General features: G+C 41.6%; 1 protein-coding gene across 1 annotated transcript in view; it reads right to left on the bottom strand.

Moving 5' to 3' along the window:
• Positions 1-26,740, bottom strand: part of LOC110522892 (transmembrane protein 132C-like) — a 125,813-nt gene that overhangs the window by 65,327 nt on the left and 33,746 nt on the right. The gene's annotated exons all lie outside the window — the stretch shown is intronic.

A 26,740-nucleotide genomic window follows, 5' to 3' on the forward strand; every position in this document is an offset into this window, starting at 1 on the left:
TCTGGGTTGGATGCGCGCTGTGTTAAGAAGCAGTACGGCTGGTTGGGTTGTGTATCGGAGGACGCATGACATTCAGCCTTCGTCTCTCCCGAGCCTGTACGGGAGTTGTAGCAATGAGACAAGATAGTAGCTACTACAACAATTGGATACCACGAAATTGGGGAGAAAAAATTCAAAAAAATAAATAAATGAAAAGTGAGCTCTGGACGGATGAATGAACAAGTGTATGAGAGGGATGAGTCTGTTCTTCTCTGTGTACCATGTTAACACACAATCAAACCATAGCACGTGCTAGAAGCATCATCCTTCTCTCCATCGTATCCATGATCTCATTACTGCTGTATACATAGCCCTGAAACAGCATGTACAATTTACCCCAATTTGATGGATTGTTCTCATGATATGGTAATACCGGCCCCGGGCCGCGCTACGGAAAGCAATCCTCCTCCAGTGCATTGTGACAGCTCCCCTTCGCTTTCTCCTCTCTTCAGTTTTTTTTCTTTCTCTCCTCACATGAGCGGCTAGAGTAGACAGTCAATGTGGTGTTCCTGGCACTGGAACCCTCCCTCACGTCCCCAGTGCATTAGATTAGCAGAAGCAGAAATTCATCATTCCCAATGTGCATTTGTTACCATGGGAAATAGGCATATGAAGCTGGCGAGTAATACGTTCTATATGAGGGCCTGTGTGTATTTTGGGATCTGTGCTGTGTCCATTTAGCCCAAGCTATACATATACACATGAAATCTCAATAAAGGATGTTTTCCTCTTTTCATTCCCAGTTACTGCATCTGCAGTTTATGAATGTGTTGATATTTACATCTATTCGGAATACCCAACAATATGTGGATATGGCAGAGATCGCTGTGTTGGAGAGTCATCCAGGGAAAGCCTCATTGACAGAGCAATGATGAGTGCAGATTGAATGGAGCAGGGGTTCGATATCCAGCCCTCTCTAGTTTATAAGGAGACCCTCAGACTTTCAGTGCCGAGGCCAATGCGCAAAGTTCAAGGCACACCGCCAAGGAAAACAGCTAATCAATGATGAGTTGAGGCCATTGGAGCCACATTTACTGCTCTGAATTAGAGCTGACGTCCCACAATGCAATCAGATTCCAATGATGACTGGCAGTGCTGTGCATCAGCCAGGCGGATGAATGCAGAGATGTTAATGACCAATAGGAGTGGATGTGGGAGTGCATGGAGAACCAGGCCACCATTAATTACTGTAACACTGTATCCTTAAGCAGGGTGACACCTCTGATCAGTTCTCAGGTGTAATCTTGGTATTTGGTCATCTCTCCGTAGCAATAGTCCACAGGCCCAGCCACTCTACACTACCAGCACCATGTCACACTGAATGCGGAAGGGAGATGAGGATGTTTAGGGGGTGTGGAGGAAGAGTTCAGTAAACGTATGAATATACAGTGCATTCGGAAAGTGTTCAGACCTCTTCCCTTTTTTCACATTTTGATACGTTACAGGGTTATTCTAAAATGTATTAAATAAAATACCTTATTTACATAAGTATTGAGCTCAGGTGCATCTTGTTTCCATTAATCATCCTTGAGATGTTTCTACAACTTGATTGGAGTCCACCTGTGGTAAATTCAATTGATTGGACCTGATTTGGAAAGGCACACACCAGTCTATATAAGGTCCACAGTTGACAGTGCATGTCAGAGCAAAAACCAAGCCATGATGTCGAAGGAATTGTCTGTAGAGCTCCAAGACAGGATTATGTCGAGGCACAGATCTGGGGAAGGGTACCAAAACATTTCTGCAGCATTGAAGAACACAGTGGTCTCCATCATTCATAAATGGAAGAAGTTTGGAACCACCAAGACTCTTCCTAGAGCTGGCTGCCCGACCAAACTGAGCTATTGGGGGAGAAGTGCATTGGTCAGGGAGGTGACCAAGAACCTGTCTGGAGGAAACCTGCCACTATCCCTACGGTGAAGCATGGTGGTGGCAGCATCATGCTGTGGGGATGTTTTTCAGTGGCAGGGACTGGGAAACTAGTCAGGATCGAGGTAAAGATGCAAAGTACAGAGATCAGTTTTACATTTTTTATATACATTTGCAAAAAATTCTAAAAATCTGTTTTTGCTTCATCGTTATGGGATATTGTCTGTAGATTGATGAGGGGAAAAATCATTTCATCAATTTTAGAATAAGGCTATAACATAACAAAGTGGAAAAAGTCAAGGGGTCTGGATACTTTCTGAATTAACTGTATTTCACAATCCTTTTAAACTATCATCCTTCCATTCCAATGCTTATCTGTGTGAGCGCTAATGCATGGGTGACACTCTACTTACTGATATTAAGAGGGATTTGCAAGGCAGGCGGAGGAGCGTTGCGATCGTTAGAAAGATCCCGGGCATCGATCACGCATTATTTAATTTGCGTGAGTGGCGTATGAATCCTGGTCGCTTCACGTGGGCTTCGCGTGGTTATGAAATCATAAAGGCCCCATAATGCAGGTGGCCTAAGCCGATGGGATCATCATTTTTTTTTTTAAACGCTGATTTATTTACGGGGACCTGTCATCAATAATGAAAATTCTCAAAATGGCCGTCCAAAGTGAATGTAATTAAATGTATTTAATCTCCCTCTGTGATTTATACTGCCAGCTCTTACTCAGAATCTCCCCTGCCTCTTCACCCCTCTCTCATATCATATCTAAGATATCACATTAAAGATGTAGGATCTTAATTTGAGCCAGTTTGCTACAGCAGGAAAATAATCATGCAGCAACAGGGAATGTGACTTATTATGTGGATTCTAATTAATGTAGAGTTGAAAAGGTACTCCCACTCAAAACCATGAATAGGAATAACCCAAGGAGGCAGAGAGGCAAAAATAATATACTTCATTTAATCCATGCTCAAAAGAATACAAAAAGTGAAAGTGCAAGGTACTATAAAAAGAATTAACAAAAATGGAGCATACATTTCAGCCTCATGCCTTAATTAAGACATGTCCTTAAGGAGACACACCTGCTATGCGTAAAAGGCGCAACAGGTGCAAACAGACAGTTGATTAGATACTGGTGAATAGTGAGTCAATGCATGTTAACAAGGAATATGTAGAACATGAGAAATTGTCGATTCTCAAATGTCACATAAAATGTAAAAGGACAATGGTCTGGGCTACATAACAATATCAGAAGCAATAGATATGAATGAAATACTCAAGTAGGCTAAAAAGGGGGGCATGGCGGGGGTTTACTGGTGCGTGTAGACACAATATTAAGAAACATGCAAGGTCCAATTACTCATTAAGCCCTGATTTCAGGTCATTTCTTCTGATGGCAATGCGGTGCTCATTGATGCGTATCTGTAGTTGTCTGTGTGTAATGCCAGTGTATTGCAAGACACATGGACAAGACAGTAGATAGATTACATTGCTACAGTAGATCCACAGGTGATTCATCTATTGATAGTGTATTCCTTATTTGTGACGAAAGATCTGAAGGTATTGTACATTTGAACACCTGTACAGGCAGGGAAGAAACCACAGGGATCATCCAGACATTCCTTAGGTGATTTCGATGAGTCATAAGTGTCTGCACGCACCAGTATTTCCCTGAGGCTGCGGGACCTGGAGTGAGTGAACAGGGGAAGAAACGCATCAGAGCACACATTGGGATGATACAATCAGGAGGTTTGCCTAAGAAGGCATCTTTGGACCTAACTGTCCTCGTCATTTACCTCAAACAGAATGAACTCACTAGTATTCAGACAGACATTGATGAACAAGAACAGAAACTGAAATCCTCCTTATCTGAAGCTGACATTAAGAAGATTTAAGGAGGATTTGAAGTCCCTAATGGAGGAATACCTACAAGAACTCAAAAAACTGAACATTCAAGGACACTGTCGACTACAGAGATGGTAAGGTCTATCTCTGGCTCACTAAAACCAAAAACCTCCCTATCTAAACGGCTCCCTTTTGGAGATGACGTTTTCAAACGTTTTCTGGCCTAGCCAGTCTCCAGTGTGTGAAAACATTGAAGACTTACAGAAAACGTTTGACCTCTGTCATTGCCAACAAAGGTTATATAACAAAGTATTGAGATAAACTTTTGTTATTGACCAAATACTTATTTTCTACCATAATTTGCAAATAAAAAAATTTAAAATCCTACAATGTGATTTTCTGGAGAAACAAAATATAATTTGGTCTGCCATAGTTGAAGTGAACCTATGATGAAAATTACAGGCCTCTCTCATCTTTTTAAGTTGGAGAACTTGCACAATTGGTGGCTGACTAAATACTTTTTTGCCCCACTGTATGCTAGTATTTTTTACTTATACAAACATGTCTTGTGTGACTTAGTCATAAATCTGAGCGTACAGATTTATGAGCTGTTTAGGTGGGACCCTCCTGTGTTTACAATCGGCAGGAATTTAGCTATGTGGGAATTGCAGGGAGGAACAGAGAATGGTGGCGATAGCTGATATCTTGATCTGCACAGATGAGCTAAATTACTTTTTACAACTTTGTTCCCCGGCCCTGTTTCCACACACCTGCTAAACTGCCACGTAGACAAGAGGTTGTACTTTCGATAAAAGCTGAAAGCCAACTCTGTTCTTTGGGCTTTTCAACTCTGAACTATTTGAATGATTGTTGATTGCTCCATTTTTGCAAATCCTATTATAAAGTTGTTGTTTGAAGAATCTCCAGTCTCTCTTCCTATAGAATTTCCACTACAGCAGTTACGCTTACGGCAATAATTTAATCAAACCTAAAGCATACCTTGACTTGGAAGAGTTCCATTGTTGGATAGCCATAGCCAGCTAGTTAATATAGTATTATTTTCTGTTTGAGCCGGGTGTTGGAGTAGGCTAAACTAGCTAGCTGCATTTTCTAGCTAAATGAAAGTGAACGTTTAAAAAAAATACAACCAAATATCTGAGTCAGCTACTATTTTATACATTTCAGTGCTAGCTAGCTGTAGCTGATGCTTTCCATACTAGATTCATCCACTGATCTTTTTTTCTCTTTTGTTTCTCCCCAATTGGTAGTTACAGTCTTGTCTCATCGCTGCAACTCCCATACAGACTCAGGAGAGACAAAGGTCAAGAGCCATGAGTCTTCTGAAACAAAACCCTGTCAAGCCACACTGCTTCTTGACACACTGCTCACTCAATCTGGACGCTAGCCGCACCAATGTGTCTAAGGAAACACTTTACAACTGGTGACCGAAGTCACCAGGGATCAAACCCAGGTCTGTAGTGACGCCTCAAGCACTACAATGGAGTGCCTTAGACCAATGCGCCACTCGGGAGGCCATTCTCTGATCGTTTGATTGGGTGGACAACATGTCAGTTCATGCTGCAAGAGCTCTGAAGAGCTCAGAAGCTAGCTGTCCTCCAGCTACAACGTGGTGCAAACCTACAGTGTGCTGAGGGTACTGTAGACCTTCATTGCAAAACGGTGTGTTTTTATAAATTATTTGGTAACGTGACTATTTTTAGTATAGTTTTATCTAGGATCACTTTTTTAATGTTTAACTATTTTTATTTTTATGAAATTCACTGAGGAGAATGATCCCCCCCTTCCTCCTCTGAGGAACCTCCACTGTTGTACACCAACATTCCCCACAACAGGCTTCCCATTACCTAAGACTCTGTAGCTGACCCTAATCCTGCCTGAGTTGGTACTGACTAAGAACAATTTTTTGTTATTATTATTTATAATCCCGAGGCACATTGATGGGCACTACCTTCGCCCATGATAATACCAACCTTTTTATATGCGTCATTGAAGATAAATATATCTATTCTAAAAATATTTTTTCTTATAATTTTGTGTTCTACAAATGCTGCTGTATATTGATGACATTTTTATCATATGGAAAAGCACCAAAATGGAACTTGGCTCGTTCCATCAGTATGACAATGGCTTAGTTGACCCCAAATCACCTCAGTTTGGAATGTGACCCTGCCAAAATACATTTTCTAGACATGTCATTTTTTTACAATGTATTCTACACTACCCTCGATGTCAAAAGAATGGACAAAAATAGGGCCTTCTGCATGCATCAAGCTACCACCCTGACTCTTTGAAGAGGTGCTTGCAGTACAGCCAATTCTTACTCATCAGACACATTTTATCATTGAATCGAATTTCCACAGAGGTTACTCCACAGAAAGTTTGGACTTCCGATAAAGGCCGGGCTATGGACAGATGTGCCGCATTACAAGGCAAACGTAAAAAAAAAAAAATTCTGTGGTGTGCTGTACCGCATACACTCCTTACAGCTCTGACATTAAAACATTATTGGACAACACGGGCATGTATTTGCAAACTGTGGGCTTTGATGCCTTTCATAATCTTCCCCTGTTCACTCACTCCAGGTCCTGCAGCCTCAGGGACATGCTGGTGCACATAGACACTTATGATGCATCGAAATCTCCTAAGGAACGTCTGGATGATGCCCATGGTTTCTTCCCCTGCTGCAATTGTGCGGCCTGTGCAGGTATTGAAAAGTGAAACACCATCAGAACTTTCGTCACAAATAAGGAATACACTATACACAGATTAATTACCTGTGGATCACTATATACACTGTCTTGTCCATGTTGCTTGCAATACACTGGCATTGCAGGTAGCCTAGTGGGCCAGTAACCGAAAGGTTGCTGGATTGATTCCCTGAGCGGACAAGGTAAAAATCTGTCGTTCTGACTCTGAGCAAGGCAGTTAACCCACTGTTCCCCAGGCCCCCTGAAAACGTGGATGTCGATTATGGCAGCACCCCGCACCTCTCTGGTTCAGAGGAGTTGGGTTAAATGCGGAAGACACATTTCAGTTGAATGCAGTCAGTTGTACAACTGACTAGGTATCCCCCTTTCCCATTACGTTCAGTCAACTACGGTTACGCATCAATGAGCATCACAGTGATGCATCAACGAGCATCAGAAGAAATGACCTGAAATCACCAGGTGCTAGACATTTTCTCATGTGCCATTCACAGGTTTTTTTCTTCCTATTTGCCAGTATCTAAGCAACTATCTGGTTGCACCTGTTACGCACAGTAGGTGTGTCTCCTTAATAAATCTTCTCACCTAAAATAATGTACCCAAATCTAACTGCCTGTAGCTCAGGCCCTGAAGCAAGGACATGCATATTCTTGGTACCATTTGAAAGAAAACACTTCGAAGTTTGTGGAAATGTGAATTGAATGTAGGAGAATATAACAGGATGGATTTGTTGGAAGAAAACACAAAGAAAAAAACAAGCAAAACAATTCTACCACCGTCTTTGAAATGTAACAAAAAGGTCCCAGTTCGAGGCATCACTCCGGTTGTTTTTCCGATGGTGTCAACAAGATGGCAGCACTGTATATGCAAAGCTGAATAACTTGAAGTATGAGCGAACTGCAATTACATTTAGTGTGATGTCACCCAGGTAAATTTGGGCAAATCGTGAAGGAGACATTTGCATTCATATTAAATTTTTCTGCAAGAATATCATCACATCTGTATACTTGGACTTTGATTTAGCTTTTTCAGTATTAGTAGCCATATTATAAGTTCAGCATTTGCAAAACAACCAGTTTTCATAACTTAACTCTGAATATTCTTGTCCAAAAGGAAAAGGCATGCTGTTGTACAAGGTTAGTAGCTACATTTTACGACAGATACAGTGTTTCCGGATACTCTCATAAAGCCCAGCTCATTGACTATCTAGCTAGCTTTGTTTGACCCCGATTTGTGCTTATTTGTTCAAGTGGAGACCGTCCACTTCATCGGCGTGCCATGAAGGCGTCGTTCTCTGAGCAAATATGGTGTCCTATAGGATATACTACACCCCTAATAATATAGTGAAGTCTGGTTACATTCTAGGATCTCTGAGGAATACATGTGAAAGTGATTTGACTGGTTGAAACAACGTTTCGGGTCAGATTTTCACAGATTCCTTTCTTTGCAAATTGAACGAGTGGAAATACAAAATCCATCGTGCATGCTATTTGGACCTTTTTAGGACATGAAAAATGATTTTATCTAACAAAATGACGCTTCATGTTATCTCTGGGACCCTTTGGATGATAAATCAGAGCAAGATTTCAGAATGTAAGTACACAATTCACCTTCAGAGGTGAATTTATCAAACCTATCCCAGTGAAAGTGTTTTGTTGTTAGGAGCTCTCCACAAACAATAGCATGGCTTACTGTAAATTGGATAGTGCAGTGATATTAACAAGAATTTAAGCTTTCACTGCTTCTACTGTGACGTGGGGGCGAATGAGAGGGGAATGAGTCAGAGGTCTGCCAGAGAGGCACGAGCTGGTGACAGGCGTTCATGTGTTGTGAGAGTTAGCTTGCGTTCCATTGCAATTCTGAAGACAAAGGAATTCTCTGGTTGGAACATGATTGATGATTTATGTTAAAAACACCGTAAACATTGATTCTATACATCGTTTGACATGTTTCTACAGACTGTAACGGAACTTTTTAATTTTTCGTCTGCTCCTAGTGATCACACGTCATGAATTTAGAATACTGGGCTAAACGCGCGAACAACAAGGCGGTACATTTTGGACATAAATGATGGACATTATCGAACAAAACAAACATTTATTGTGGAACAGGGATTCCTGGGAGTGCATTCAGATGAAGATCATCAAAGGTAAGTGAATATTTATAATGTTATTTCTGACTTCTGTTGACTCCAACATGGCAGATATCTGTTTGGCTTGATTTGTTGTCTGAGCGCTGTACTCAGATTATTGCATGGATTGCTTTTTCCGTAAAAAAAATTTGAAATCTGACACAGCGGTTGCATTAAGGAGAAGTGGATATAAAATTCCATAGGTAACACTTGTATCTTTTAGCAATGTTTATTATGAGTATTTCTATAAATTGATGTGGCTCTCTGCAAAATCACCGGATGTTTTGGAACTACTGAACATAACGCGCCAATGTAAACTCTGATTTTTGGATATAAATATGAACTTTACCGAACAAAACATACATGTGTTGAGTAACATGAAGTCCTATGAGTGTCATCTGATGAAGATCATCAAAGGTTAGTGATTCATTTTATCTCTATTTGTGCTTTTTGTGACTCCTCTCTTTGGCTGGAAAAATGGCTGTGTTTTTCTGTGACTTGGCTCTGACCTAACATAATTGTTTGGTGTGCTTTTGTCATAAAGCCTTTTTGAAATCGGACACTGTGGCTGGATTTACAACAAGTGTATCTTTAAAATGGTGTAAAATACATGTATGTTTGTGGAATTTTAATTATGGGATTTCTGTTGTTTTTGAATTTGGCGCCCTGCAGTTTCCCTGGCTGTTGACGAGGTGGGACGCTAGCGGTTTTAAGTATGTGTCTTCTTCATTTGTTCGTACAGCACTGATGAAGGCATAAGGCTGAAATGTATACTCCGTTTTAGTTAAATGTTATATTAACTTGTACTTTCACATTTTGTATTCTTTTGAGCATGAATTAAATTAAAACCTGTTGCGACATATTTTGAAAGTGTTGTGTTCCAATGAGTCCCTATTGAGCTGGGAATGTGCTATCAACCAGCTTACGCTTTCTACGCATTCTCCAAGGTGTCTACAGCATTGTGACTTAGTTTTACGCATGTTTTTCAACGTATGTTGAAGAATAGCCGTAGGCGGCTACATTGCGTAAGTGGTCACCTGATGGCTCCCAAGGTGACTCTCGCGTAAAATACAGAGGTAGCCATTACTCCAATCGGTCCTACTGAAAAACTAATTGTCCCAACGGATATATTATCGAATAGATATTTGAAAAACACCTTGAGGATTGATTATAAATAACGTTTGCCATGTTTCTGTCGATATTATGGAGCTAATTTTGAATATTTTTCGCCGTTTTCGTGACTGCAATTTCCGGGCGATTTCTCAGCCAAACGTGAAGAACAAACAGAGCTATTTCGCCTACAAAAATAATATTTTGGGAAAACTGAACTTTGGCTATCTACCTGGGAGTCTCGTGAGTGAAAACATCCTAAGATCATCAAAGGTAAACTATTTAATTTGATTGCTTTTTTGATTTTCGTGACAAGGTTGCCTGCTGCTAGCAAGGCATAATGCTATGCTAGTCTATCGATAAACTTACACAAATGCTTGTCTAGCTTTGGCTGTAAAGCATATTTTGAACATCTGAGATGACAGGGTGATTAACAAAAGGCTAAGCTGTGTTCCACTGTATATTTCACTTGTGATTTTCCCGCATCCTTGGCAGATTAATGAGGTGGAGAAGCAGAAGTAAGAGTGCAGGTCACCACATGGTCACCCAGGGGTCAGCTGCCTCATTAACTCTGTCCAGACAGTCCAGTTTAATGGACTACACCAACAGGAATGGCATGGGGGGTAGGGGGTACTCAGAGTAAGCAAGTGGAAATAAAAGCATTTGGAGTGCTGATGCTAATGTTTTTTTGTGACGGTGCATGTAAAAGCAGAGTGAATAGCTGTAGTTAATGCTAGTGTCGTGGAAATTCTACACAGGTAGCCTAGTGGTTAGAGCGTTGGGCCAGTCATCGAAAGGATGCTGGATCGAATACCCGAGCTGACAAGGTAAAACATCTGTCATTTTGCCTCTGAGCAAGGCAGTTAACCGACTAGGTATCCCCCTTTCTTTCTTTCAATCTTAAATGAATGATTCTTTAGTATCAACATGCTGGAGAGGTTCCAACTAACTCAATACACCGAGTACACATGTCGATTCAGAAGCTCTATCAAGGCAGTTAGTTATCTTATATACAGACAAGTTATTTGCATGATTTAGCTTATTCATCATTCATAATTAATTCATCATTATCGTTTGCTTCATTCATGTGACAGACCAATACCTCATGAGGCTTCTTCTCTCGAAGCTGAGACCTTGACACTGAGATATCCTTTTCAAAACAAGGGTCCGGGCGTACTGCCAAACCTATCTTCACTGATAGTGAAGATTCGTTCCATCAGTCACTTACACGAACACAGAAATGCGTTTTTTTAGAAAAGCACAAACAATAAAATGTTCCATCACACTAGAACTTGACTGAGAATGACACAGACTGAGAATGCTATAAAGGATTGGTCTCTCTCAGTTTTCTAAAGACAGTATAGGATTCCCACAGGATGTAAGATGGAAACATTCCGTCTATCAAATACACTACAAACTTAAGGTATTCTACAGGTTTTCTCCTGTAGAAGAGTTCCACTTCTAACTACAGAGTATGGCTGAAAAGGGTCTGGTAGTCTATCCAAACCCAACACTTTAAATAGGCTTAAAATACTACAGTGATGTGCTCTATTTCTACAAGAGACCTTTTAGGGAATTCACAGAAAATATAAGAAATGTACACATAGGGATAAAGGATTGGTGAGATTGTGCTCGGTTTCTTTAAGAGAGTATAGGGGCCTATGAGAAATAGAAGAAATGGGGTAGGCACAGGTGATTTCATGGCACATTTCCTCTGGTCCCACAAGGTAATGAAACATTTGGAGATGGATCGACTGCGGGAGAGAGAGACAGAAAATCCGAAAGTGACAAGGGAAGGAAAAAAGAGAGGCAGAAAGAAAGACCAAGAGAGAAAAGGAAAACAGTAGGACAAACCTGTCTTTAGACCAGACAAAATCATGTCTAAAGGTGACATTTAAGGTACACGTTATCTGCGTTTGTGAGGCCGGTTGGATTTAATGCCAAATTCTCTAAAACAACATTGAAAGCGGCTTAAGGTAGAGAAATTCAATGTTGTTTAAATGATAAGGATATCTCTGACAAATGCACTCACAGATATACTATCATTTGCACATCCTGTCAAAATCCCTTTGACATTCTTACACTTACATGTGAGAATCAATTGGTTATGAGAATCAAATAATCCACAAAATATGGGATTTAAGTATGAGAAGGGAGCTGTACTCTTTACTCTATCTATACTGAGTGTACAAAACATTAGGAACACCTTCCTACCATTGAGTTGCATCCACTTTTGCCCTCAGAAGAGCCTCAATTCGTCAGGGCATGGACTTCACATGGCGTCAAAAGCATTCCACATGGATGCTGGCCCATGTTGACTCCAATACTTCCCACAGTTGTGTCAAGTTAGCTGGATGTCCTTTGGGTGGTGGACCATTCTTGATACACATGGGAAACTGTTGAGTGTGGAAAAACCCAGCAGCGTCGCAGCTCTTGACACACTCAAACCAGTACGCACCTACTACCATACCTCGTTCTGAGGCACTTAAATGTTTTATCATCAAATCAAAGTTCATTTGTCACGTGCACCGGATGCAATAGGTGTAGGTAGAGCTTACAGTGAAATGCTTACTTACAGGCTCTAACCAATAGTGTAAATAAGGTATTAGGTGAACAATAGGTAGGAAAATAAATAAAACAACAGTAAAAATACAAGCTATATACAGTAGCGAGGCTACATACAGACACCAGTTAGTCAGGCGGATTGAGGTAGTAGGTACATGTAGATATGGTTAAAGTGACTATGCATATAGGATGAACAGAGAGTAGCAGTAGCGTAAAAGAGGGGTTGGCGGGTGGTGGGTGGGACACAATGCAGATAGCCCGGTTAGCCAATCTGCAGGAGCACTGGTTGGTCGGCCCAATTGAGGTAGTATGTACATGAATGTATAGTTAAAGTGGAGAGTAGCAGCAGCGTAAAAAAAGGGGTTGGGGGGGCACACAATGCAAATAGTCCGGGTAGCCATTTGATTACCTGTTCAGGAGACTTATGGCTTGGGGGTAAAAACTGTTGAGAAGCCTTTTTGTCCTAGACTTGGCACTCCGGTACCACTTGACATGTGGTAGTAGAGAGAACAGTCTATGACTGGGGAGGCTGGGGTCTTTGACAATTTTTAGGGCCTTACTCTGACATCGCCTGGTGTAGAGGTCTTGGATGGCAGGCAGTGTTGCCCCAGTGATGTACTGGGCTGTACACACTACCCTCTGTAGTGCCTTGCGGTCAGAGGCCGAGCAATTGCCGTACCAGGCAGTGATGTAATCAGTCAGGATGCTCTCGATGTTGCAGCTGTAGAACCTTTTGAGGATCTCAGGACCCATGCCAAATCTTTTTAGTTTCCTAAGGGGGAATAGGCTTTGTCGTGCCCTCTTCACGACTGTCTTCGTGTGTTTGGACCATTCTAGTTCTATCTTGTCCATTCACCCTCTGAATGACACAAATACCCAATCCATGTCTAAAACAAAATATTTATTTAACCGGTCTCCTCCCCGTCATGTACACTGATTGAAGTGGATTTAACAGATGATATCAATAAGGGATCATAGCTTTCACCTGGATTCACCTGGTCAGTCTATGTCATGGAAAAACATGTTCCTAATGTTTTGTACTGTATTTTCCTGAAATAACAGTATTTTCCTTGGCTGCTCTTTATGGATTGACTGGTTGTGTGATGAGGGTGTGGGTGGGATGTGTGGTGTAAAGAGGGAGGCCTGTGATTGGTGGAGGATTGTGTGGAGACACAGTAGCTTCCTTCTTTCATTTCACACAGTTTGAGAGTAATAGGAAAAAACACCACAGAGAAGAATGAGATACAGCAGGAGAGAAAGACAGAAAATGGAGAGAGGAAAGGAAGAAGGGGGTGTGACAAACTTCTATGAGGAAGGAGAGAGGGGTAGAGCGAGACACAGGTAGATATAGCAACAAAACAAGAGGGAGAGGGAGCATTTTGGGGACCCCACAGAGACACTGAGCAAAAAGGCAATTTACAGTAGACTGGAATATTCTGGTCCTTTTTCTCCTCAGTCTTTGAGGCCTCCGTGACACATCTCCGCTAACAGAGATGATGATAGTTCCTGGGGGAAATCTTTACAGCACATACATTGGTTAGTCTTCTTTTCATCTGCCTCCTGACATGGTTTAATTTTATGATCTCTTTCATTATGTGTCTGTTATATGTCGATGTTTATCGATCCATAAATATATCCATTATGCTTCAACTCAGGTTGAACAGACAAATTGAGGATGCGGGGGATTTCTCGTGACACAATCTAGTCCTGATCATAAGTGAGAGATGTTTTATACAGTCACACTTCCATCAGTATAATAAAGCAGTAAACCTTCAGTACGCTGTTCACGGACCTGAAATGTACATTAGACCTACTCTTTCTCATCTCTCCCGCTCTCCCTCTCTCACATACACACAGGCACACGTCGGCACAACCTTACTCCTTCTGACCGTAGAACCCAATCACCACCATACTGCCTCTAACACCAACCATGGGAGGAAAAGGAGTACGGTAGCAGAGAAAGCTGGTAATCTACAGTACAAGTACAAATGTTGGTTTCTTAGGGATCTCAGTGTCAGGTGGGTGAAAATACAGACATTACAGCTGAAGGATGGCAACTTTTTAGAGAGGCTGTCTCCTCTCCTGGAAAGCTAAAGCACCAAGCAGACCATCAGTACACGGCTACCCATTTCATTTCTAGAGGTACAAGATGAATTCCAGGGCCTTGGTTTTACCAGTCTGAATTGTATTTTCTTTTCTTCACAGGTTTATTTTGATAGGGAGTCATGATGAGACCAAGGTCTATTTTACAGATGAGCCCTGTAATTACAAAAATATACACATCAATGCAAAATAGAAAACAAACACATTCTTCATAAAAAAAAAGGATCTCAATCAGCTGTCTGAAATGCAGAGGCACCAATTCATCCAACTTTAGAGAATTTTGGAGATTATTCCACAACTAACTTAAAGCTGGTTTACTTAACTCTGTAGAAACAAAATGCATTTCTAGAGTTAGCCATCCATGAGACTGGGTATGGTAACTCATATGTCTAAAGGTTATGAATGATGTTAGGTACAGCAAAGGTTTTTTTTAATGGATAGTTCTGAATTTACTGGAGGGGGGGGGGGGGGGGGGGTCATTACAAAAAAATTTATCACCCTCCCAACGTTAAAAAGATTTCTACGTGACCCTCCCCTTGTACTGTACAAAAAATGTGCACACCCTCCCCCTCATAAAAATACATCTAAAAAAAAGTATTACCACCACAAATAATAATAACTATAACAACCCTGTTTTTATAAAATGTGGATATCGACTTGACCACTTCCGCATGGTTTTGGGTCATATTCGATGCCACGCATGGCTACGGGCCAGAAGTGTGAGGGGTGGGCGACCACCACGAACGAGCTCACTCTCCCTGCCTGTCTCATTACACTGGGATCAGAGGGGTCGGCGACCAGCACGAACGAGCTCACTCTCCCTGCCTGTCTCATTACACTGGGATCAGAGTGGTCGGCGACCACCACGGACGAGCTCACTCTCCCTGCCTGTCTCATTACACTGGGATCAGAGGGATCGGAGACCACCACGGACGAGCTCACTCTCCCTGCCTGTCTCATTACACTGGGATCAGAGTGGTTGGCGACCACCACAGACAAGCTCACTCTCCCTGCCTGTCTCATTACACTGGGATCAGAGTGGTTGGCGACCACCACAGACAAGCTCACTCTCCCTGCCTGTCTCATTACACTGGGATCAGAGTGGTTGGCGACCACCACAGACAAGCTCACTCTCCCTGCCTGTCTCATTACACTGGGATCAGAGGGGTCGGCGACCACCATGGACGAGCTCACTCTCCCTGCCTGTCTCATTACACTGGGATCAGAGTGGTTGGCGACCACCACAGACAAGCTCACTCTCCCTGCCTGTCTCATTACACTGGGATCAGAGTGGTTGGCGACCACCACAGACAAGCTCACTCTCCCTGCCTGTCTCATTACACTGGGATCAGAGGGGTCGGCGACCACCACGGACGAGCTCACTCTCCCTACCTGTCTCATTACACTGGTGTCAGTCAGCTGCAGACAATGACCAACTAGAGGGAAAACTGACTTTCCACATTTTGATGCCATATTCAAAATTATATAAAATATGTGCAACAATTTTCCTCCAACAAGTATCTATGCCAACTGCATACTGATTACCGACTTCGAGCACTTCATCATGGTTTGTGTGTTCAACACCACAATCAAATAGAGTATATTAATCTCGACAAACAGAAAATACATCCCTCTCTACTCAATATCTAAGGCTTGTCTTGACAATCTCGAAATGTTATTAAACGTTTGTGTTTTGTAACAGATTTCTCTTTCCATTCATCGAATGGCCGTTGTGCAGTTTGTATGCTGGAATTATATTAGAGTGGAGTGGATGAACGTGCAGACTAAGACTACAGGAGACTTTTGAAGTAGCCTAATCAGATTAAAACATTGTGACTGGTTGTGTTTATGCCACAAATAAAAAGTTATACATTTGAACATTTAAATGACACATATTTAGGTTATATTGAAGAGTTCTAGGTTCTAGGTTGAGGAATAGCCATTCGGATTGGTGGCAGAATGGCGTTAAGCTTTCCTGATTAGCTGGGACTGCTGGGAGCATAGGCCTATGTGGCTACTTGGGAGAATGATGAACAGCAACAGACAGCGCATCCGTATCACAAGTAAAAACACAGTCAGACTGTCCTGTACTATGCCTGTCTAAAATGTATAATCTGTCGAGAGTAGATCCACAACTGATCCAAATGGAATGAAACATTCAAATAACAGGACTTTTGCAGCATGATTCAACTTACATTTTTACGGCAATTTACAACCTAGAGTAGATTTGTATTCAATTGCACTCACTTGAAAATAATAATGCAAATATGTATTGCATTGTGGTTTTGTAAACTAATCTAGGTAGGATAATTTTATTGTCCCTAAGGCCATGAACATGTAATTAAATGTATAATGGATAATTGTTTTGGAAAAGTTAATAACATTTATAGACAGTACCAGTCAGAAATTTGGACAGACGTACTCATTCAAGGGTTTTCCTGTATTTTACCATTTTCTACATTGTAGAATATGTTAGGGTTTTCTTGCGGTGAAGGAGAGTCGGACCAAAATGCAGCGTGGTATTCTTGATACATGTTTAATAACAAAAAAACACGAACAAATACAAAAACAACAAACGTAACGTGAAAACCTATACAGCCTATCTGGTGTAAACAAACACAGAGACAGGAACAATCACCCACGAAACACTCAAAGAATATGGCTGCCTAAATATGGTTCCCAATCAGAGACATCGATAAACACCTGCCTCTGATTGAGAACCACTCCAGACAGCCATAGACTATGCTAGATACCCCCACTAAGCCACAAACCCAATACCTAAACAAAACCCCAAGACAAAACACACCACAATAAATAAACCCATGTCACACCCTGGCCTGACCAAAATAATAAAGAAAACACAAAATACTAAGACCAGGGCGTGACAGAATAATAGTGAAGATATCAAAACTTTGAAATAAAACATATGGAATCATGCAGTAACCAATAAAGCATTAAACACATCAAAATATATTTTATATTTGAGATTCTTCCATGTAGCCACCCTTTGCCTTGACAGCTTTGCACACTCTTGGCATTCTCTCAACCAGCTTCATGAGGTAGTCAACTGGAATGCATTTCAATTAACAGGCGTGCAATATTAAAAGTTAATTTGTGGAATTTCTTTCCTTCTTAATGTGTTTGAGACAATCAATTGTGTTGTGACAAGGTAGCGGCGGGGTATCCCCTTTTTGGTAAAAGACCAAGTCCATATTATGGCAAGAACATCTCAAATAAGCAAAGAGAAATGACAGTCCATCATTACTTCAAGACATGAAGGTCAGTCAATCTGGAACATTTCAGGAACTTTGAACATTTCCTCAAGTGCAGTCGCGAAAACCATCAAGTGCTATGATGAAACCGGCTCTCATGAGGTCAAACACAGGAAAGGAAGACCCAGAGTTACCTCTGCTGCAGAGGATAAGTTCATTCGAGATACCAGCCTCAAATTGCAGCCCAAATAAATGCTTCACATAGTTCAATTAACAGACACATCTCAACATCAACTGTTCAGAGGAGACTGTGTGAATCAGGCTTTCATGGTTGAATTGCTGCAAAAAATTAACTACTAAAGGACACCAGTAAGAAGAAGAGACTTGCTTGGGCCAAGAAACATGAGCAATGGACATTAGACCAGTGGAAATCTGTCCTTTGGGATTTTAGTTATTTGGTTCCAACCACTGTGTCTTTGTAAGCTACAGAGTAGGTGAACGTATTATCTCAGCATGTGTGGTTCACACCGTGAAGCATGGAGGAGGAGGTGTGATGGTACTTTGCTGATGACACGATCAGTGATTTACTTCAAATTCAAGGCACACTTAACCAGCATGGCTACCAAAACATTCTGCAGTGATATGCCATCCCATCTTGTTTGGGCGTAGTGAGACTATCATTTGTTTCTCAACAGGACTATGATCCAACACACATCCAGGCTGTGTGAGGGCTATTTGACCAAGAAGGAGAATGATGGAGTGCTGCATCAGATCACCTGGCCTCCTCAATCACCCGACCTCAACCCAATTGAGACGGTTTCAAATCAAATCAAAATGTATTTGTCACATGCCCTGAATACAACAGTTTATTAATTAAATGCTCACTTACAGGATCTAACCAATAGTGCAAAAAAAGGTATTAGGTGAACAATAGGTAGGTAAAGAAATAAAACAGACTAGAAACAGTAGTGAGGCTATAAAAGTAGTGAGGCTACATACAGACACGGGTTAGTCAGGCTGTGTCACGAACGTGTGTTGAGATGGACAAAGGTGCAGCGGATGTCGAGTTCCACACATTTAATATAAAGTGACACTTAGCAAGAACAAAACAAATAAATCAATAAACTAACAACGAAACGTGACTACGTGGTGCACATGCACAAAACACAAAATAATATCCCACAAACACAGTTGAAAAAAACAGCTACTTAAATGTGATCCCCAATTAGAGGCAACGATTACCAGCTGCCTTTAGTTGGGAACCAAACCAAAACACCAACATAGACATTTTAAACTAGAACACCCCCTCGTCATGCCCTGACCTACTACACCATAGAGAAACAAGGTCTCTCTATGGTCAGGGCGTGACAGTACCACCCTCAAAGGTGCGGACTCCGGCTGCAAAACCTGAAACCAAATGGGAGGGTTAGGGGGTGTGACTAGTGTTGGTGGCGGCTCCGGTGTGGGTCGTGTCCACCCCCCAGACCCCGGATCCGACCATGGCGCCGGGCTGAACGACGTACCTGGACATCGACCATGGAGCTGGGTTGAACGCCGCGCCCGGACTGGGCACCGGCGCTGAGGAAGGCTCTGGCCTAAGAGCGGGACTGGACGCCGTGTCTGGACTGGACACCTGCGCAAAGGAGGGCTCCTGCCATGGAGCTGGACTGGACACCGTGCTTGGACTGGACACCGGCGCAGAGGAAGGCTCCTGCCCTGGAGCAGGACTGGACGCCTTGCCTGGAAACTCCGCACCGTCGCTGGAGGTTCCGGACCGTTGCGCGTCGCTGGAGGTTCCGGACTGTGGGCCGACACTGGAGGTTCCTGACCGTGGATAGTCTCAGGAGGTTCCGGACTGGGAACCGTCGCCGGAAGCTCTGGACAGCTCTGGACTGGGAACCGTCGCCGGAAGCTCTGGACTGTGAATGCGCACTGGAGGCCTTGTGCGTGGAGCCGGTACAGGTGGCACCGGACTGGTGACACGCACTTCAGGGCGAGTGCGGGGAGCAGGCACAGGACGTATCGAACTGGGGAGGCGCACTGGAGGCCTGATGCGTGGGGCCGGTACTGGTGACACGCGCTTCAGGGCGAGTGCGGGGAGGAGGCACAGGACGTACCGGACTGGGGAGGCCCACTGAAGGCCAGAAGCGTGGAGCCGGTACAGGTTGCACCAGCCTGCTAACCGGATCCTCTGGTCGGATGTTGAGCAGAACACACTTGCACAACATCTCTCTCATCTCTTTCTCTCCCAACATTCTCCATTGCCTCATCAACCGTCTCTGGCTCTTCCCGCGGCTCAGCCGCCAGCTCCATCATATTTACTTTGTTTGTTTGTGTGTGCACTTCTGTGATTGTTTAGTTAGTTAATAAATAAATGATTTAAGACAATTGATGTATGGATGACTCATAGTAAAGACTGGGTTTGTGCAGATAACCAACAATTTACGACGTTTGGAATGAGACTAACGTGAGGTAAAGAATAATTAAATAATCAGAAGTCTATTGAGCAGATATGAAAATATCTGAAAAGTTATATTAGGAAAATTATAACTTTGTAATCTGAATATTTAACTTGGTGCCCCGACTTCCTAGTTTCCTACAGTTACATGATTAATCAGTTTAATCGCGTAATAATAATTACAGAGAGTCATTTGATAAAGATTAATCTTCAGTTTAATGATAGTAAAGACACGACACTGGGGTCTTTGACAATGTTTAGGGCCTTCCTCTGACACCGCCTGATGTAGAGGTCCTGGATGGCAGGCAGCTTAGCCACAGTGATGTACTGGGCCGTACGCACTACCCTCTGTAGTGCCTTGCGGTCAGAGGCCGAGCAATTGCTGTACCAGGCAGTGATGCAACCAGTCAGCTCTCGATGTTGCTGTAGAGCCGTTTGAGGATCTCATGACCCATGCCAAATCTTTTTAGTTTCCTGAGGGCGAATAGGCTTTGTCATGCCCTCTTCACGACTGTCTTGGTGTGTTTCGGATGAGTGGGACCGCAGAGTGAAGGAAAAGTGCTCAGCATATGTGGGAACTCCTTCAAGACTGTTGGAAAAGCATTTGAGGTGAAGCTGGTAGAGAGAATGCCAAAAGTGTGCAAAGATGTTTCAAGGCAAAGAGTGGCTACTTTGAAAAATCTAAAATCTAAAATATATTTTGAGATGTTTAACACATTTTTGGTTACTACAGGATTCCATATGTGTTATTTCATAGCTTTGACGTCTTCACTATTATTCTACAATGTAAAAAAAATAGTTTGACTGGTACTGTACATACAGTTGAAGTCGGAAGTTTACATACACCTTAGCCAAACACATTTAAACTCATTTTTTCACAATTCCTGACATTAACTAAGTCCTAGTAAAAGTTTATTTTACAAATGAGAAATGTCAGAATAAATGTAGAGAAAATGATTTATTTCAGCTTACATACACGCAATTAGTATTTTTTTAGTAGTGGCTTCTTCCTTGCTGAGTGGCCTTTCAGGTTATGTCGATATAGGACTCGTTTTACTGTGGATATAGATACTTTGTACCCGTTTCCTCCAGCATCTTCACAAGGTCCTTTGCTGTTGTTCTGGGATTGATTTGCACTTTTCGCACCATAGTATGTTCACCTCTAGGAGACAGAACGCGTCTCCTTCCTCAGCGGTATGACGGCTGCCTGGTCCCATGGTGTTTATACTTGCGTACTATTTTTTGTACAGATGAACGTGGTACCTTCAGGCGTTTGGAAATTGCTCCCAAGGATGAACCAGACTTGTGGAGGTCTACAATTATTTTTCTGAGGTCTTGGCTGATTTCTTTTGATTTTCCAATGATGTCAAGTAAAGAGGCACGGAGTTTGAAGGTAGGCCACCAATAGATTTTAGCCTTTTGGTATTGTAGCGAACGGCGTGAAAGACAAATCCTATGCATTGTGCCAATGGGGATAATCCACCTGCTGGGAATTGTAATGTGGCTCATATAGCAAGGTTTGCTACACTGTCCCCTTTGTACTTGAAGACACATCCCTGTGCTTCAACTACTCAGCCCCCTAGCACTTCCGAGTCATGCGTTCCAGTTACTGTACAACGCCTCTCCCCTATTTGACCTAGATAGTTTGTGTGTATGTATTGAAATGTAGCTATGTGCGCCTTTTGTAAAAAATAATAAAAAAATTAAATGTAAAAGTATATACTGTATTTATTTATGTAGTTCTGTCCTTGAGATGTTGTCTATTAATGTTCTGTGTTATGTAATGTTGAATGTTTTGTATGGACCCCAAAAGAGTAGCTGCTGCTTATGCAACAGCTAATGGGGATCCTAATAAAATACCAGTACCAATTCCATTTCTGACACCAAATTAGCAAATAGCAAGACAAGGATGTGAAACCGGGTAACTGGCGTGAAAGGAAAACACCCTTTGCATCGTGCCATTAGGCTAAACCGACTTGGTAATAATAGCATTATTACATTTTAGTCATTTAGCAGACGCTCTTATCCAGAGCGACTTACAGGAGCAATTAGGGTTAAGTGCCTTGCTCAAAGGCACATCAACAGATATTTCCCCTAGTCGGCATTGGGATTCAAACCATTGACCTTTCAGTTACTGGCCTCCAGGCTTTCTGCCGCTCTCAATATGGCTCATATAGCGAGAAATGTGACAGTATAATGGTTTTGGAATGACAGTCACACTGACCAGTGTTTGAGTCCCAGTCAGGGAATCAAACCCTAATCCACTATATACATTTGAAGTCGGTAGTTTACATACATTTACGTTGGAGTCATTTCAAAGGTATCTATATCCACAGTAAAACAAGTCCTATTTCGACATAACCTGAAAGGCCGCTAAGCAAGGAAGAAGCCACTGCTCCAAAACCACCATAAAAAAGCCAGACTATAGTTTCCAACTGCAAATGGGGACAAAGATCGTACTTTTTGGAGAAATGTCCTCTGGTCTGATGAAACAAAAATAAAACTATTTGGCCATAATGACCATCGTTATGTTTGGAGGGAAAAGGGAGATGCTTGCAAGCCGAAGAACACCATCCCAACCATGAAGCACGGGCTGGCAGCATCATGTTGTGGGGGTGCTTTGCTGCTGCAGGGACTGGTTAACTTCACATAATAGATGGCATCATGAAGGAGGAAAATTATGTAGAAATATTGAAGCAAAATCTCAAGACACCAGGAAGTTAAACCTTGGTCACAAATGGGTCTTCCAAATGGACAATGACCCCAAGCATACGTCCAAAGTTGTGGCAACAAAGTCAAGGTATTGGAGTGGCCATCACAAAGCCCTGACCTCAATTCTATAGAACATTTGTGGGCAGAACTGATAAAGCTTGTGTGAGCAAGGAGGCCTACAAACCTGATTCAGTTACACCAGCTCTGTCAGGAGGAATGGGCCAAAATTCACCCAACTTATTGTGGGAAGCTTGTGGAAGGCTACCTGAAACGTTTGACCCAAGTTAAACAATTTAAAGGCAATGCTACCAAATACTAATTGAGTGTATGTAAACTTCTGACCCACTGGGAATGTGATGAAAGAAATAAAAGCTGAAATAAATCATTCTCTCTACTATTGTTCTGACTTTTCACATTCTTAAAATAAGTGGTGATCCTAACTGACCTAAGACAGGGAATGTTTACTAAGATTAAATGTCAGGAATTGGGAATAACTGAGTTTAAATGTATTTGGCTAAGGTGTATGTAAACTTCCAACTTCAACTGTAGGTGTCAGGTGTTGGAGAGCGCCATTGAAAGCATGTCCCAGCTGAGTTTCAGTCACATTACATTCGTGTTAGTTTTTCTGTCAGGTTTCTGTACTACTCATGTGATGGCAGTGTATGCAAAACAAATGTGCACCCGATTGATACAAATCATCATGATAGCGTTCTGACTGGTAGGCCTATTTTGCAGTCAACATTTAATTTTGAAAGTTTTTGGGGAAAACCGTTAAATGACTGTTTCAGCACGCATAACTGATTTTATAGAGCCAATAGGCTACATATCTTACCTTTAGAAGTGTTAACTTCAGGCTACTAGCATCTATTGAGTCGCAGTGTCCCATACATTAAATGTCCAAATCAATTTAAAGTATATACAAAATGAGTTTTGAAGTGACACAATTCTAAAGGAAGGCTACAGCTACACTCTTTACTGTTTGTGATTCATACATTATTATTGCGATGTACATGATTCGATTCACCGCGATTTAACCGAACACCAACTACTACAATAGCAAAGCACATCATTCAGTTCATTAAAAATAATAGTTTCATATGAATTAAATGAATCACAATTGTTTTTTGTTTTTTTTACTATTTTGAGAAATCTGAAGAGGGGCACCCATTATATAGTAAATACAATTTTTATGGCCTCAACAAGATCAATAGGGAGCTTTTTCAGCTGCGTGTCTTGACTCTTTCATGTGCAATGGCGCACCTAGCTTCTCTGCTGCCTATCAGCTATTCCTCTATGCTCTTGTAACGGGAGTCATCGTCTGAAGAAGAGGAATTGGACCAAAGTGCAGCATGGTAAGTGTTTATGCTTTCTATTGAAACTGAACACTATAACAAAATAACAAAGAGAATAAACAAAACCGAAACAGTCCTGTCAGGTGCAAAAAACACTAAACAGAAAATAACTACCCACAAAGCATAGGTGGGAAAAAGCTACCTAAGTATGGTTCCCAATCAGAGACAACGATAGTCAGCTGTCCCTGATTGAGAACCATACCCGGCCAACCTAGAAATAACAAAACTAGAAAAAGGAACATAGAATGCCCACCCAAATCACACCCTGACCAAACCAAAATAGAGACATAAAAAGACATAAAAAGCTCTCTAAGGTCAGGGCGTGACAGTTCTTGTGGATTTATATAGAAAGTTGTTGCAGATTTGAATTGTTTAATGTGTGGTATGATTGCTAGAACCTATTGCAGATATGGACAAATGATCCACCTATCACTATTGTCATTACAGATAGAGGGCAGGATAAAGTTGACTGTATCCCAAAACACTTTGATAGGGGAGGCGGATGCAAGAAGATGAGGAAATTTGGCTATATGGAAGAAATTATATAGTAAAACCTGCAAAATAGGGAATTTAAACCACTGAAAAAAAGATAGACAACTCTTCCCCTCTTTTGGACCAGTCACCCCGCCCCAGTAAATTTCGTCCCTAAAAGAGCTTTATAAACAAAAAGAAAGCAATGCATCGATCTATGAGGCTTCAAAGAGGGCCAACATACTTTTTGATACACAATGCAGTGATGTGGACTGAACCTGTCGCCCGTAATAAAGCGTAGTGCGCTGTGATAAATGTCACCGCTGATTATGTTAGAGGCTTATGGACACAATGTGACCTTTCTGTGTCTTTATATACTCTGAGAGGCAGGGTCATGTGACACATGCACACGTATCACTACATTACTGTGTAGTGTGTATACACATTGCTGTGTGTTTGGTTTCAGGTAGGCTGTAATAAACAATAATATCCTCTTGGTGAACTTTGGAAAACCTAATAGCTTTACAAAGTCTAAGAGAGATATGCTTCAGGTCTAAACATTTCTTTACCCATTCGACTGTAACTTGAGAGTAATTGGCAGCGCCCAAACTGAATCACTTATGTTGCTCGACACGAAATGTAACTATGAAAACACAGTAAACACAACAAATATATATCTTCTTTAGACATCTCCCTGTACGACCTGAATTTCAAGGAAGAGAGGGAAAAAGCAATCTAATAACAGTACAGTACTTGAATAGAATTTGTAAAGAGGTCCACAAGAAAGGAGGGAAAATTTGTTTGTTAATGTTTCCTCTCCTCGAGCACAAGAAAGCCTCACCACCATGAATTCTTGACATCTCCGTCCGTAACGCTTCTCCAACTCCCTCGCTACTTTCAGGTTGATGTTTATCAGTTGAAAAGTCAAAATTGTCTATATCGTAGAAATTCGTGAAAATATCTTTATTTAAGGCTAGGGTTAGTCATTAGGGTTTGCTGTGTGGTTAAGGTTAAAGCTGCAATATGTAACTTTTTGGGTGACCGATCTAAATCACATAGAAATATGAGTTATAGATCTGTCATTTTCATTGAAAGGAAGTCTAAGAAGCGGTGGATCTGTTCTATGTGCTATTTCTATGCTTCCTGTTTTTAAATGTTTTTGTGTCTTCTACTTTCGGTTTTGCACACCAGCTTCAAACAGCTGAAAATACAATATTTTTGGTTATTGAAAATATATTTCACAGTGGTTTTGTTTATAAATAAACTGAAATTAGGCAAACTATTATAATTTTACCAACCAGGAAATGGTGGAGGGATTTATGCATATTGTGCCTTTAAGGGTTGGGTTTAACATCAGATTTCATGACTTTGTGGCTGTGCCAGCTAGTGACCACTCTGCAGAGGTGCCTCCAGTACATGAGTCATCCCAATAAATGCCAGCCTGCTCACTGCTTCCTTATCTCTAAACTGACACGTCATCGCTGAGGAAGTTTCTCACACAGATTTCTATAATTAATGTTTGATAGAAAAAAATCACAAATAAACTCCACTTAATTAACATTGGAAAGTGTTGCCGTTGTTTTTAGCCACTAACTGGGGACTGACTCATACTGACTCATACTAATACGTATTCATGAGATGAATGTAAGTTATGTAAATGCGACCAGGGGGTAGACCATAGGGACAGAGAGTATGCTAAGGAGCAGTGACTGTGGCTGTCAATCATCACAGCACTAGGCTGACCAGTAATCCCACACCACTGCAGGGGAGAGGGCTGGTAATATGAGACACATAAGGGACAGTTCGAAATTTGGCCATACTCTAGGTGTCATAAAAAAATGCACCCCCCTCTTCAACGTTTAAAATATTTCCACATGACCCTCCCCTTGCACTGTAAAATAAATTGCACAACCTCCCCCCTCAAACATAATGATTACCAAGACAAATAACAATAACTGTAGTAAACTTTGTTTATAAACAGGATACTGAGTATGTGCGCAGAAAAGTATAGTGCATAAAGGAAGTACCAAAGCACCCTAATAGAGGAGGTGCATGCAACCAGATTAGGATATTTGGCTATATGGAAGACATTATATAGTAAAACCTGTAAAATGGGGAAAAGCCATGTACCCAAT

The sequence above is a fragment of the Oncorhynchus mykiss genome, chromosome 5 (assembly GCF_057628025.1).
Source record: "Oncorhynchus mykiss isolate SJ-2025 chromosome 5, ASM5762802v1, whole genome shotgun sequence".
Classification (NCBI taxonomy): domain Eukaryota; kingdom Metazoa; phylum Chordata; class Actinopteri; order Salmoniformes; family Salmonidae; genus Oncorhynchus; species Oncorhynchus mykiss.